Source organism: Pipistrellus hanaki, assembly GCF_964339955.1.
Source record: "Pipistrellus hanaki genome assembly, chromosome: 16".
In the NCBI taxonomy this organism is placed as follows: Eukaryota; Metazoa; Chordata; class Mammalia; order Chiroptera; family Vespertilionidae; genus Pipistrellus; species Pipistrellus hanaki.
Window position 1 is genome coordinate 3,695,851 of NC_140518.1, and position 16,109 is coordinate 3,711,959.

A 16,109-nucleotide genomic window follows, 5' to 3' on the forward strand; every position below is an offset into this window, starting at 1 on the left:
CCAGGGAGGAGGGTGGCCGTGGAGGCCGGATTCTCCAGAAATAAACCCTGCAGATGAGGTGCCACTCATTCGTTCTATGCGAGCTTCCTGAGCACCTACTTCGTGCCAGACACTGTACGATGCCCTCGGGGTGTAGCCGTGAGTGAGCTGGACAGGACGCCCGCCCCCCACGCCATTCTAAAGCTCACAGTGGAGTTATGTGTCACCGAGCGGGCCAGGACTCGGCGCGGATGACAGACACGAGCAGAGCCTCGGCATCACACCTGTAACCCGCAGCAGGAGCCCAGGTGGCCGTGGAGCCCAGGTCCCCACTCCTGCCTGCAGACATGGCTCCGTGTCCGTCGTCACAGTGGCATTTGTCACCGTTTCCTCCCCGTCAGCGCTGGCAGGTGGTGAGGGATCTCCTGCTGGGAGCATTGGAGTCAGACAGCCTATGTGCATGTGATTCCTTTTACAAAACAAAGCTTCCTCACTGCCTCCGTCCCCAGGGATAGGGCTCCTGGCCCGGGACCCTGGCTGCCCAGCTCGAGGCTCTCAGATTGTCTCAAGGTTCCGGGAGCTCCTAATGGTGGAAACCAGTGTGGGCCTCTCCACACGGGTCAGCCGGGCCTCCGCGGGGCTGGGCGTGGGTACAGACCAGGGAGTCCTTAGGCTCAGAGAGTGAAGCTGGAGAGAGAGCAGAGGAGAGAAAGCCAGCGATGAGAGCCCAGTGGCTGGTCCTTCTGCAGAGCCCGTGGCCCAGCCCGAGGGTTCGAGAAGGGAGCAGGCAGCCCTCCCCCTCATGCTGCTGTGGGGAAGGGATCCCCAGAGGAGGAGCGAGTGCCCCGAATGGGAGCACGGCCCTGATGTTGGTGCCTCCCATCAACCCTCCAGGTGCCTCTCCATCAGCCCTCCAGGTGCCTTCCCATCAGCCCTCGGGGAAGCGAAGACTTTCCCCCACACGCTTCCCTCAGGAGGTCCTGGAATGTTCCCATGTGTAGACTGAGGAGCAAACGGAAGCCTGGGGTGGGAGGAGGGGGCCCAGGTGCCTCAGACTGTGCAGGTGATGGAGAAGGCGGCTCTGCTGTTAGCTGAGCACCTTAGCCCCACACCCGCCTGCTGGCCTATCGCCACTAACAGTTCAGGATACGCCGCTCCTTTTTCAACGGGACGACTTTAAAAACCTTCGGAGGCCGAAACCGGTTTGGCTCAGTGGTAGAGAGTCGGCCTGCCTACTGAAAGGTCCCAGGTTCGATTCCAATCAAGGGCAGGCACATCCACAGTAGGCAGTGTGCAGGAGGCAGCTGGTCGATGTCTCTCTCTCATCGATGTTTCTACCCTGTTTCCCCGAAAATAAGACCGTGTCTTATATTAATTTTTGCTCCCAAAGATGCGCTAGGTCTTATTTTCAGGGGATGTCTTATTTTCGGGGAAACTCGGTAGCTCTCTATCTCCTTTCCTCTCTGTAAAAAATCAATAAAATATATTTAAAAAAACTAAAAAATAAAAACCTTCAGAGACCCTGGCCTCGAGGCACTGAGAGGCAACGTGGGGAGCTCCGCCCACCCACGTCTGGCCGTTTCCACCGGCTGGAGGCGCCTGGCCCAGGCTCTGCTTCGCCCTCGGCGTGGGGGCCACGCGGCTGGGATGCAGGAAGAGACCCCGGTGGGCGGAGCCCTCCTGGAGCCGCCATAGCTCATGAGAACAGCCTGTTCACAGAACTTTCCGGTACATGGACACGAAGGCACCCAGAGAGGGTGAGCGCTCAGCTGGCTGACACGGGACCAGGTAAGAAGCCGATCCAACAGGGCATCCGAGGGTTAACTCTGCCCTCACTAACTCCTCACACCTTCCGGTGGAATGGAAATAAGTCCCCCAGCCCACGCCCCCCACACACACACACCTGTGGGACTGCAGGGCCCGGGGGTGACAGGGAACCGGCGTTGGGGACCGTGCAGGTGGCGGCCTGCACCTGGGCTGGCGGGCCCATGCTCCCGCGCTGAGCGCCGCACACGGCTCGGTGTGTCCCTTTGACGAATCGCTGTACTTTTACTCCAATCGGTACCCGGAACAACACCTCCGAGGCCCAGAGGAAGCCCCGAGGCCCTGCTCAGCTGGAGATGAAGGGGTTTCCAATGAGAGGGAACGATTGTTACCGAGAAGGGAAAGGCAGGAGCCAGGGGGGAGAATTCTCGGAGAGCAGGGACCGGGGAGACATTTGTTCTGGGAGACAGGAGAGGGCCCCCGGGCTTGGGGAGCACACAGAAACAGCTGCCCCCGTGGGGTCAGGCGGAGGGGAGGGGCCCAGGGAGCTGGAAGCAGGGGTTCCCCAGCGGAAAGTCAGTATTCGTGATGACCCGGGGAGAGGGCTGGACACGGCCAGGCACACGTGACGCCAGCCCTGGAGGCGGTGGCGGGTGAAACAGGCCGTTAGAAGTTTCCAGTAACCCGGTACTGTGGGTGTGAGGACCGCTCAGGATCGAGGGGCAGTGAGAACAGGGCTGCGAGGGACCTGGGCTCTGGAGTTGGTCAAGGGTTCAAGTCCTCCGTGCGCTGCTTACTCCCTGGCTGCGTGGTCTTGAGCAAGTTACTCCCTTTGTCGAGTGGGGATAACACCACGTCTTAGGATGGCCGAGGAGGCTGAGGGACGGCTGTCATGCACGCTGACCTCAGCCTCTGGGACACACTGACGCTCGGTCGAGAAGAGGGTTTGAGTCGCACTAGTAACAGCTGCACGGGGTCAGGGCTGCTAGGAAGACCGGGGTCAGAGGGGAGAGCTGGTCTCGTGGCTTCTGCCGCAGGAGGTCACCCAAGCTCTGGGGGGCGACCCCAACGCAGGGAGCCTGCTCTCCTGTCCCTGTGGAGTTGGGAAGGACAGCCTGGCTACAGGCCCGAGGGACTGCCCAGGCCACCTCCCTCCTCCCCGGCCTGCTGGCCCCGGGCCCGTCACAGGCAGATGCCCTGTCCAGGGGGAAGCCAGCGGCAGGGGGAAGGGGGGGAACAGAGGGCCAGGCTGAGTCACCTGACTGGGTCCTGGCTGTCAGGATTGGCGAAGCCTACTTACATGGCGCAGCCACTGAACCGCCTGACAGGTGAGTGGCATTGGCGCGGTGAGTGCGTGAGACTCCACCAGGGCCCACTTAAAGCACAGCTTTTGGAATGCGTGTGCGTGCATGTGCACGTGTGCATGTGTGCACGTGTGCATGTGTGCACATGTGCATGTGTGCACATGTGGCGGGAGGACCTGGGGAGACAGCCCAGGTGCTAATCGGAGGTCTGGGTGGCCTGGAAAAGCCAGAGGAGTGGAGTCTACCTGGGGGCAGGGCCGCCGGCGCCCCCGGCGCTGGGCAGAGCCGGTGTCTCAGGCTCCGCTGACGACCTGGATGGGGTCACCTTGTGGGGTTGCCATCCTGTGCCTCGTGAGCTGGGCAGCAGCACCCTGGCCTCCACCCACTGGGTGCCAGGAGGTCCCTCCCTGAGCCGTGAAATGTCTCCAGTCGCTATCACATGTCCTCTGGGGATAGCCAAGCCCCCTCCCTCCACCCCCCTACCCACCCCAGAGCAGAAACCACTGCTGACGTCTTGATGCATCCTGTCCTTGGCCCCAGACACGGCTGAAGGAAGCCGGGGCCAAGGGTCTGTGAACTTGGCAGTGGGCAAGGGGAGGATAAGCAGACAGATGAGCTCCATTTCCTGTCTGCACGCGACCAGGAGTGTGCGGCGGAGAGCATCTCAGAGCCTTCTGCACAGCCTCCGTGCGCAGCCCCTCTGGCTCCGGAGGGAGGGGCAGCCAGCTCTGGGCTCCGCGTGTGCAGGAAGCTGGGGAGCGGGGGAGGGAGCCTGGGGTCCGGCCCAGCAGGCAGCAGCCTCCCAGCGCCCCTGCCCCCATCTCTGGGGCCCGAGGCTCCCGGAGAAACATCCCTGGCCTGGGCAGGGCCGGGCTGGCGCGGGGAGCTGCTGCTGGAGCAGCCGCGGGCTGCGGGGGCCGGGCGGGGAAGAGGACGTTATCGCAGAGCCCTGATTTTCCCACACGCCATCAGCGCCCATCTGTTCCTTGATTAAATGAATTACTGCGCCGCCTCCCCACACGCCGGCTGCCAGCACGTCTCCGGAGCCCTGATTGCATCTGCGGAGAGCGCCTCGCGCCTCGCACCTCGCACACAGGCCGGGCTGTCCATCAGCCTGGCAGCGGAAGCCTGTTCCGGAATCTGGCCCCGGGTGCTGAGCTGGGTCTGCAAGGGGGGGCCTCGCATCCCCAAGGGGAGGCCGGCCATTCTCCCCCGCACTTCCACCTGGCAGGGCCCGGGGCTCAGGTTGGCGTCAAACATGGATTCCAGCTGCGTGACCTCGGGCGCGCCACCTCCCCTTCTTGGCCTTGTGTTCCGTCTCCTCGTCAAGGGAGCAGGTGATGGTAGGGCCTCGCCCCGAGTCCCCAGGCCTCGGCTTTGCATCGCGCAGCCTGGCGTCCAGGCCGGCCGCCGGCATCCCCGGGAGCGTGGTGGGAATGCAGGCTCTCGGGCCACCCCGGCTGCTGGGCCAGAGCCGCCTGCTCACAGGAGCCCCAGGCCGCATGGCGGGCTGCGTCGTTCGGTTACTATGGAGATGAAGGTGCCTGAGAAATCTCCCAAAGGGATGAGTCCCCAGGATGTTCTCTGGCCTCCCAACACTTCCGTGGAGTCGTTTTATTCTTGTGTGAGAACCTTCGCTTTGGAAAGAAACCAGCTCTGAAGCCCCAGCCACGCCCTGTGGAGGGAGCCCGGATGGCAGCATTCGCTCCCTCAGTAAAGGCCTGGGGATCAAGCAGGCAGCCCGGTCCCTGCCCTGCGGCAGCCTCCCCTCCAGCAGGTCCCGGCCACCCGCCCTGAGGCCTGAAGAGCTGCAGAGAGAGGGCCGGTGTGGCCGTCCCCAAGCATCCCCCCTCTCTCCTCCTGGGGTCCGGCCGCACCCTGGGCAGGGCCAGTGCCTCTGCCTCTCCGAGTCCGGGTCCCAGGCTGCTGGACTCCGCTCTGAGACACTCGGTGGCTAAAAATGACAAAAACGGGTTCTCTCCCGTTCTGGCAGCCCCGGCCTTCCATCCGGTGCTGGTGTGTGTGGGGGGTTAGGCTCCCTGTGAGCCCTAATCCCTGCCTCTCCCCGCGTCTGGGGGCCACGGCCTTGCCCATCACTCCCCTGTCCGCCGCCCCCACGTCTTGGGGTGTAAAAGCTCCTCTGTTTTCTCAGGACACGTGTGATGGCATTTAGGGCCCAGCAGATAATCCAGGATTATCTCCTCTGAAAATCCTAAATTTAATTACTCCTGCAAAGACTCTTTTCCCAAATAAGGTCACGTTCGCAGGTCTGACTTAGACACGGCTGTCTTTTGGGGACCACTTTTCAGCCCATCACATGCTCCCCTCAAGATGCGGCCTCCTTGTGGGATCCTGGGTGAGGCACCCATATGGCTGAGCCTCAGTTTCCTCCCCGGTAAATGTCCAGGTGATCCCCCCGGGCGGCTGCGTGCCTGGGTGCGCATTGGTGTGAGCCGGAGAGCACGTCTTGTTCAGCCCGGTGGCCAGGCCTGCCTGGGAGTCTGCCATCCAGTGGGTCTGGGGAGGGCATTAGGGTTTGCATTTCTAGCAAGTTCTGGAATGCTGAGAACCACTGGGTTAGATAGAGGGATGCATCGGAAGTGGCTGAAGAAGTCCTCCCCACAAATAAGTACCGCACAGATCCATGTTGGCGCACAACCAACGAAAAAATGACACCCAGAACCCCACCCTGGCTGCTGGGCCAATGGGAAGGCCTTGCAGCCGGAGGGCGGGGCTTCCGGGGAAAGACCAGTCCCCGTGGGCGGGGCTGTGTCTGTGCATCTCCATCCACAGCAGAGGGGACCCCCCCAAGGTCACGGGCATGAGCCAGGCACGGTGCTGGGCGGGGCCTCGCCTCTGTCAGCCTTTGCTGTCCCAGGGGTTTCCCATGTAGCGCTTACATGTATGTGAACAGGGAGCAGATGCCCATGGACCAAATGTATAGGAAGGTGTGGAAACCAGACGGAGCAGGGAATGAGGCTCCCCTTCTGAGAGAGGCTCCAGGGGAGCGGCGGTGCTGGTGGTGCTGGGCCTCAGTACCTGCTGGGGGGACCCTCTCTCCATGTGGCAGCGAGGACCTGGGTGCTGCAGGCGCCATGGGGACACAGGGGCACACTTCAGGGCGCTCTCAGGGAAAGAGACTTATTTAGGTTTGTGGTGGGGAAGATTGGCCTGTGGCAGTGTGTGTGAGTGTGTGTGTGTGTGAGTGTGTGTGTGAGTGTGTGTGTGAGTGTGTGTGTGAGTGTGTGTGTGTCAGTGTGTGTGTGTGTGTGAGTGTGTGTGTGAGTGTGTGTGTGTCAGTCTGTGTGTGTGTGTGTGTGTGTCAGTGTGTATGTGTGTCAGTGTGTGTGTGTCAGTGTGTGTGTGTGTCAGTCAGTCTGTGTGTGTGTGTCAGTGTGTGTGTGTGTTTCTCAGTCTCTGTGTGTGTGTGTGTGTGTGTGTGAGTGTGTGTGTGAGTGTGTGTGTGTCAGTCTGTGTGTGTGTGTGTGTGTTTTTCAGTCTCTGTGTGTGTGTGTGTGAGTGTGTGTGTGAGTGTGTGTGTATCAGTGTGTGTGTGTGTGTGTGTGTCAGTGTGTGTGTGTGTGTGTGTGTCAGTGTGTGTGTGTGTGTGTGTGTGTGTGCTGAATGAGGCAGACACTGCACACCGGAAGATCATTGGGGCAGCTGGTGCGACAATTCAGACAACAGCTGACGCGGGCCTGGGCCGAAGCACACACCAGGTGTGCGTCTCGCTTGATGGATGAAGGTGAGAGTGAGCGAGAGAGCAGAGGCCAGGTTCGCCTGGAGGAGGTGGCCCCCTGTCCGGTGCCAGTAGCACCCCGGGGCCCTGGCCCAATTTGCACCGGGAGCACGGGCTCGGGCCTCTCCGGGTGGGGCGTCCGGAGTCCCAGCGCACCTCTGTCCCTCTCCGCTCCCGGGAAGAAGGCACATCCTCCGTGATTACTCAGCACATGTTCTGCTGAGCATCCCCAGATGTTAAACTGGCTAATTTCTGTGGGGATTTTTCTCTGAGCCAGCATGACACAGGCTTTAAATCAATTTGAAAGCCATTGTCTACAGTCCGCACGGAGCGGATCCGCGGAGACCGGGCACCGGTTAGTCTCATCAGTCAGTGGGGACAGGACAGGCTGGGACGGGGCTGGGCTGGGATGGGAGAGGGAGTTAGAGGCCTGAGGCCTCCCCGGGTCAGCTTGGTCTTCTGAGCTGAGACACTGCCCGCGGCTGCAGGAAGGAGCCCCAACGTGGGATTGAAGGAGAAATGGGAAATTATTTAAAAGGGCTGGGGATGCTCCGGGGATGCTGAGTGAGGCCCCTGCACATTTAAGGACATTGGCCGTGGCTCTCAAGGTCACTCTCCCTCGGATTTTCTCTGTGAAACACCCCAAGTGGATAACGTCGGAAACCAGGGGGCAGGGTCTGGGTACGGTGGTGGTGGTGGTGTGTAGGGGAAGGTCACAGAGACTTGTGAGCAGCCAGCGGCAGCCCACTTTGGAGCTCACGATCGCGGGGAGCATTTGTGAATGAAATCAGTCTTGCCCCTGATCCAAGGAGACAAGCCAAACCCACTGGTTCTGTCTTCATGTCCAAACGGCTCTCTTCTCCTTCGGAATGTGCCGTCTCCCTCCCCAGGGAGGTTTCTGACTTGTCTGCCCTAAAGGGAAGGACTCTGGGAAGTTGTGAATTGGGCATTGACCTTGACCAGGCCAGCAGGTGAACTGGGAAGGAGAGGAGGGGAAAAGCTTTAAGGATGGGCAGTGGACTTGGTGTGTGTGGGGTAGATTGCCACTGTGGGGAGAGTTGCAATATACAGCTTTGCTCCATTCATTCCTCAATCCAAAGGGGGGACCCTCTTCTCCTTCCCCTTGATAGCCAAGGCCAATCAAGTGGCTCAGCTTGGCCAGTCCCATCAGCCAGCGCCCAGCCTGGTGACTAGGCCTAGTCAATCCTGACAGCCAGGATCTAGTCAGGTGACCCAACTTGGCCAATCCCAACCAAAGGGCCCAGTCAGGTGACCCAGCTTGGCCAATCCTAACCCAAGGGCCCAGTCAAGTGATCCAGCTTGGCCAATCCCAACCCAAGGGCCCAGTCAGGTGACCCAGCTTGGCCAATCCCAACCCAAGGGCCCAGTCAGGTGACTCAGCCCAGCCAGTTACACAGTCAGGCTTTGACTTTGGAATGTGTAGTGAAAGAACATCAGGATGTTAGAACATGTTTGCAGTGGTCTTTTGGGGCAGTGATCATGTCCAGAGGCCATGGTGGTAGAGGTGTCCACAACTAGATCGATTCTGTCCTTTAGCTGTAGCTCCAGCCATGTGGGTCCAGACACAGCTTCCTGTTCCTGCCCTCCCAGGGCTCCAGGGATCTGTAACACTAACAAGCCCTCCTTGGCCACATGGATTCTCCATCCTCTCCATCCTCCCTGCCTGCTCCCTGCATCCACTCCCTGCTTTCTCTCTTCTGCAGATCCCTCCTGGGCTCCCCGCTGGGCAGGGCCAGCAGAAGGCCCTCCAGATTCCTCTTGCACACCCCTGCCCCGGCTGCTCACTCCCTGCCAAGTGCCAGGCGGAGGAAACACCTACGGACCAAGGCCAGAAACATGACGGGCTCCACACCCCCCCCCCCCCCCCCATGAAAGAGGCTTTTGACTCCCACCTTGGCTGCAAGAGGGGAGATGGAGTGCATGCAGACTGAATGCCTTTAACCCCTTAAATTCTGACTTTTCTTGGGCTGTGCCTCCTATAGCTCGGGGCCGATCCATAATGCATGTCACCAGCCATGGAGGCACCACAGTGCATGGATTTGGGGGGTGCTCCCAGCACCCCAGCACTAACGTGCCTCTGCATCCAAGTAGATCATCAGATGCCCTGGGGAGGGCCGTGCATGGAGCAGCCTTTTGCCCAGTGGGTGGGCACCGCTGTGTCTGTGAGGTGAGGCCCCTAGGTGTTCAGGAGTCATTTAGGAAGATATGGCTTCCTGCCCTGGGCGGGAAGGGGGGCGGGGGGCCCAAACAGTAGGTCCGGGGTCAAGAACCCTTCCTCCCGGTCGCTCAGCACCGTCCCCTCACCTTGGTGACCTCGCCCAGGGCCAGTCCAGGCCCGGGTTGCTCCTATGGAGACGCGGGGAATGCAGCCTCCGAAGGCCCCGGGAGAGGAGAGAGTGAAGGAGGAAGAGGCTGTGTGAGGATTGGAGATCTGTACTAAATCTCGGGGAAAAGGAGTAATTACGCTGTCAGCAAAGGTGATATAATTTTTAAGACTGAGTTCCACAGCCGTAACTTTTCCTCCTCCTCCCGTGTCTCCCCCGGGGATTTAGGGGCAATTACCTGTCATTTTGCTGCCAGGGCCTGTCCCTACCCACCGCCATGAGCATCTCGCTGTCTCCAACCCGAGGAGCCCGGGGAGGAGCCGGGGAGGCCGGCCCGGAGGCAGGGAACGCCGCGGTCCTGTCTCTTCGAGGTGAGACCAGCCTGGCAGGAGGCCGGGAGAGAGCTGGGGAGCAGGGGGGCAGGGCCGATGGTCTCTGGGAAGCAGGCAGTCTTCTGACGGAACTCGGGGTCTCCGGCAGGCGGGGGTCTGCAGGCCCAGGGTAAGGTCACCATTCAGAGGGAGTGGGCTGAGACACCGGGGCCCCGTCGTTGGGGTCAGCCCAAAGGGAGCCCTGGCAGTAACGTCGGCAGTTACCTCCTCTCTCTGTGACTTAGGGGGAGACAGGTTAAGGGCGGGAGCCCCCGCATCAGGTCATGATGCAGGCCCGCCCCTGTCTAGTGCTTGGTTCCTGCCACAGAGTCACCCTCTGGAATGCCTAGGTGGACAGAGAGCAGGCAGTGGGAGCAGAGCAGGGCGCCTCCCCGGCACTGAGGCCGTGCGTTCACACTGCACCATCCAGGCAGTTGGGGAAATAATTAAGTGCGAACTTGTCATTTTTTTAATGGAGTTCTGGAGTTAGAGATTTATAATTGCTAATGAGCCAGGCTAATAATTAGTTGCTTTATAATAAGGGCGATGATCATTCAGACGGAGGCAGAGAGAGCCGGGCTCGGGCCTAATTTTTCTCCCGTAATTACGTGACATGCCCGCCTGCCTGGAGCTCCTCTTCCCCTTCGGGCCTTCTGCTCCAGGGTGACGCCATGCTTCCCTGGCACTGTCCCCCCCTTCCTGTCACCTCCGCCTCTGGACCCCAGGCGCCCAGCAGCACCGCCAGGCCATGGTTGAGACCCTATACCCACTGTCACCCGCTGAGGGACATCTGGGGCCCAGGTCGGCCTGGGTGCAGAGTGACAGGGCTGTGCTCAGGACTCAGGTCTCCTCCAGGGCGGAGCCTCAGGGCCATGGTTTCCAACCCTTTCATCTCCCAGCACATAAATGAATCCCTACAACCCTGCAGCACACTGGAAAATGTATTTTATTTAATTTTATTTTTGCTGATCTGACCAAAAAGCCCCACAACAACCCACAGGTGTAATTTGGATTTGTTCACACCGAGCGGCGATTATTGTCATTTTTTTTTATTGGACAATCTCAGGGAAAAGAGGTCAGTGTCCCTGACTGCATAGCCAGGCAATGCTCGTTCGAAACATTCTTGCCACACGCGGATTGAAAATCGCTGCCCTAGGGGGTGACATGGGCGTGGCTTTGCAAAGAGCCACCAGCATGGCGCCCCCTGCAGTGATGAAACCTCCAGCAGTTTTGGGGGGGGCAGGCGGAGGGGAGGCCCCTCTGTCCTTGTTGGCTTGTGGCCTTGGACGTGGGCGGGCAGATAGTTATACTGCCTCGGGGTAGACCAGACCTCTGAGCTGCCCTCGTCTTCACCTGCAGTGGCTCGGCATCTATTTCGAATCAAACCGGCAAACCACAGCCCGAGAGTCCATTCGTTTTTCCGGGGCGGGAACGAGTCTCCCCATCCCCATCCGCACCTCCCGGAGCCTCCCCAGGGAATTAGTGAGGACATAGGTCTGTGCACAGACCCCAAAAGGTACACTGCGGGCACGTGGCCTGGGGTCCACGACCGATTCAGGGGGTCTGTGAACCTGAGTGTGTGTGTGGGGGGGTAGTACTTTTTAAAAAATATATTTTTATTTATTTCAGAGAGGAAGGGAGATAGAGAAATATCGATGATTAGAGAAACATCAATGGCTGCCTCCGGTACTCTCCCCACCAGGGATCGAGCCCGCAAGCCCAGCATGTGCCCTTGGCTGGAATCGAACCTGGGACCCTCCAGTCCGGAGGCCAACGCTCTATTCACTGAGCCAAACCTGTTAGGGCGAAAAGTTCTTTGTTCTCAATAATATGAGCAGCACAGGGGACCTCGGCATCAATGGGAAACGCGTGTTTTCACATCGTGCTGTAGTGATGGCAGATGCCTCAAAATACTGTTTACGCTCATCGCCACGTTACAGGTATGCTGGTTATTAGACCTGTGGCGAGCTCTCGTGTTTTGAACGTGTTATTAAAGAGCGCGGGAATTACCATAGATCAGGTTTTTAGACGACAAATCGCTACCATCTGTTTATTTAAATATTTTGATAGCCGCGTTTCAATAGAATGGCTTCCTTTTATAATTCTATGTATTTTGGTCTCCCCTTCCCATTCCCTCTCCCCCCCACCCCCTCAAATCCACCCTTCCTCCCCCATCCATTCCCATGGTGGGACGGGGCAGGGGCTATGACAGAGAAGGGCTATGGGCAGAGATTGGGGGCTCACGGAGGCCCGAACTTCAGGAGGGAACCCGAGGGCTGGGAAGGACAAGACACGAGGGAGAAGGTGGCCTCAGAGCACTGGCCCGCTGGTTCCCTGCTGGCTGAGGCGGCAGCTCGCTGGGGACCTGGGATGAGCGCAGGATAGAGCTGGGAGACACCCATTAGGCACCTCGTTTGCCCATAATTAATGATGGTTAATGAATAAATAATAGTGACAGGTAATGGATGTGCAGGGCTGCAAGCAACTCGAATAGAGAACTCGCGTCCCGAGCCAGCCCAGCTGTTTTGTGTCAAGATTAGATTCCCCGGACCCACAATGGATACCACCCCCAGCTTTTTTGGAACAACTTGGATTTCAAGAATTCTATTCCTTTGTGCCCACAGACCACTGAAATGCCAATATTTCAGCACCCAAACACTGTCCCCAGTGGCCCTCTCCCAAATACGTTCATGTGCAAATTCTCCCCGGCGGTGGGCCCTGATTTGGGGCATGGAAAGGGTCTCACTGGGGTGTCCTCCTGCCCGTCCGCCCTGCTCCCTTCTCCCTCCCTCCTCCCCCCGTCCCCTGCTCAACCCTCCATCCATCTCCACCTGGTGCTACCACAGGAAGTGAAAAGTCACGTTGAAATTAGAGTAAACCAAGCAGCAGGAGGAGGGAGGCGCTGCGTAAGGAGGTCATGCAGCAAGTTCTCTGGCCGCAGGGGAGGAGACTGCTTCTTGCTGCCGTTTGTGCAGACGATGGAGCGTTTCCTGTTCCGGGCCCAGCACAGCCCGTCTTCAAAGGCTCTCCGTGCCCTTCGGAGAGGACGGAGGGACTGTGAGCAGACGGAGTAACTGGGAAAAGTAAATCTGGATGCAAAACCCTGCTCGGAAGGTGTAGGGCTCGAGGAGGAGGCTACTGCAGGGGTGGGCTTGGGCAAAGGTGCTTTGCTTTTGTTTTTCGAGTGAGAACAGGTACAGCGTGGACATCCGGGCCTCTCAGGAACCCCGTCATTCGCAGCCAAAGTCCAGCGGGTTGTCACTCATCGAACACATGCTATGTGTCTGGCCCTGGGAAAGCATTGCCATAGGGGTCGCCTCTTTCAACCCTTGCAGCCCTACGATGACGCATGGACTGGTTTTTGTTCGTTTGTTTTTCGGTTAGTCTTCACTGGAGGATATTTTTCCCATTGATTTTAGAGAGAGTGGAAGGAAGGGGCGAGGGGGAGAGAGAGAGAGAAACCTCGATGTGAGAGAGCCACGTCCATTGGCTGCCTCCCGCACTCAGGTACATGCCCCTTGCCTGGAATTGAACCTGTAATTTTTTGGTTCTAAGGTTGAAGCGCTAACCACTGAGCAACGCCAGCCAGGGCTGGACTGTGTTTTTAAACTGAGAATCATAGGGCGTTGATATCTCACTCAATGTCACATAGCAGGTGAGCTGTGGAGCTAAGACTTGAATCTCGGAGTCTGACCCCAGTCCTCAGGCTTAGACACCACACTATGCTGGTAAGGGCAGGGCCATCCCAAAATTCAGTGACACCCCGGCGGGGGAAGGCTGCCTGGAAGAGGTGCCCTTCTGAGCAGACTTAGAGAGTCAGGTATGGAGCGCGGCAAAGGCCGAGAGGGGAGAGAACAGACGTGGGCGCTGTGCATATCTCACATGGACCTGGGGTTAAGCCAGAAGCTTCGCCTACACTTTCATTAGACGCTCAGTTTGATGGCTTGAGCTAGGTATCCTGATTCCCATTTTAGAGATGAGGAAACTGAGGCTCTACAACAACCTAAGATTATAGTCTGAGATGGAAGGACCAGCCTCTTAATATGGATCCACATATTCTATTCATTCCTCTGTCTGAGCAAGCCAGCAAGGTGGAGGGAGTTAGGAGGATGGTAGGGAACAATTGACATAAGCATCAAAGCATTAGGTTAAGAATTAGCTCCAGCTGAAACCGGTTTGGCTCAGTGGCTAGAGCAGTGTTTTCCAAACTTCTCTCATGATGAGAATCACCTGGTGGAGTTGTTAAAACACAGATTCCTGAATCCCAACTAAGAAGTGCTAAACTAGAATTTTTGGGAACATATAGGTAAAATTGTATACTTAACTAGTGCTCTAAGACAGATTTTATATACAGAGCACTAAGTTAGGTATGCAATTTTACCTATATGTTCTCAAAAATTCTAGTTTAGCACTTCTTAGTTGGGATTCAGGAATCTGTGTTTTAACAACTCCACCAGGTGATTCTCATCATGAGAGAAGGTTGGGAAACACTGGGATAGAGCATCAGCCTGCGGAGTGAAGGGTCCAAGGTTCGATTCTGGTCAAGGGCATGTACCTTGGTTGTGGGCACATCCCCAGTAGGGGGCGTGCAGGAGGCGGATGATTGATATTTCTCTCATCGATGTTCCTAGCTCTCTATCCCTCTTCCTTCCTCACTGTAAAAAATCAATAATATATATATATAAAAGAATTAGCTCAAAATGCCTCCTCCAGGAAGCCCACCAAGATTGGCACATGCTTTGGTTTAATACCATCTGAGAGCTTTAAGGCTAGCAGATCCTTTAACAAACACTTGTTGAATGAAAACGTGGCTGCATGAACACACACCTATTTTACTCTCACCTTCAAAAGAGCAGGCACCATCTCTGGATTGGGGTCATCCCGACCCCCCTCTTTGGCCCTGGTCCTGTCTTTGTCCATTTCCCCCTGTCTCTTGTCTTTCGCCCTGGCTTTGCCTAAGAGCTCGAAGGGAAACGCGCTGTCCAGGGCTCCCGCCGCTCCTCCCCGCTGTCGGAGCTGCGGCTTAGTATTTAAATCCTGTTAAATAACCTGTTTCCATGGGCAGCCGCAGCCGGGTTAGTAAATTCCCCACGCGCTCACTCTTTAGACAAAAACGACATCCCGGGTCTGCGGAAAATTGGCCATTGTCCTCTAATGGTGGCATTGAACCGAGCAAATGTGGCACTTTAAAAGAAAGTTGTCCCCATGTAGGCCAGAAGTTCAGCCTGCTGCTCTGGAAATTTCCAGCTCACGGCCCATTTCGCCGCAGGTAGAAAGGAGAAAATAAATACCCTTGCGAGGCAAGTGATTAATTTCCGCCGGCATGGCCCCGGCGCCTGCTGACGGCTGGCTTTGGGGCTCTTAATCGGTGGCCCCGGCCAGGTAGGGGGTCCCATCTCTGGGATTTCAAACGGGCAACGTCTCGGCTGGCGCGTGACTCTGAGGCACAGGAGGAATGTACCTCCTCTCACAGCCTGGAAGACGGAGAGGCAGCGGGAGCGGCTGGGGCGCCATGACTCATGCTATTTTCTGAATCTTGGTGGCTCTGGGCCTGGGCCTGGGCTTCTGTCAGGATCACCACCACCGCCACCTCAGTGCCTTTATTAGGCACCACTGTGTGCATGGCTCCATGTTAAGGGGACCACAGAAGGATGCTGGGAGGTGCATGGGCTGTGGGCTGTGTGCAGTGGGGAGGGCGGGGGGTCAGCAGCCATGTGTTTTAGTTTCTGAGGCTGGAGTGGCAGCACCCTCATAGACTGTCCAATAGGCTGGAGGTAACGAGTGGATGGCAGGGAACAATGGACAGAAACTTCAAAAAATTAGGCTCCAGATGCTTCTTCCAGGCACCCCACAAAGATTCGTATCTGCTTTGGTTTAATACCGTTTGGGGGGCTGATGTGACTCCCAGCAGCCGCCCCCCATTTGACTGAAACCAGGCACGTCTATTGCAGGGTAACAAGTAACCCAAGGTTGGTGGCTCTCTGTTCAGTCCTGATTCGGCAGGTGGCTGCTGTAGCTGGGCTCAGCTGATCTGAGGCCCCTGCTGAGCTCAGCAGCTCAGCTGGCTGGGCGGGGTGAGGGGGGGCGGTGGAGTCTGGCTGGCCTAGGATGGCTCAGTGAGCTCAGCTGAATGGCCAGGCCCCTCTCTGTGTTGTGTCTCATCCTCCACAAGCCAGTTCATGCTTGTCCACCGCAAGTCTCAGGATTCAGCCAGCAAGAGCCGGAGCTCCCTGGCCTGAGAACCGAACCTCATCACTTCTACTGCGTTCTATTAGCCGAAAGCTGGACGCAAGGCCAGTGCAGAGTCAAAGCGGGAGGGGGGAGAGAGAGGAGAGTATGTTGACTGGTGTCCCTCCGAAAGTCACGTCCACCGGGCCTTGAGAGGGTGACCTTGTTTGGAAATAGGGGCTCTGCAGACGTGACTGAGTTCAAGATCTTGCAAGTGTCATTCTGGATTTAGCATGAGCCCTACGCCCAAGGACTAGTGTCCTTGCAAGAGGAGAGGTCACAGGGACAGAGAAACACGTGGAAAAGGCAGGAAGTCGGAGGCCGAAATGGGAGGGCTGCAGCTCCTAGCCAAGAAACCCCATGGCTTCCGGCAGCTCCC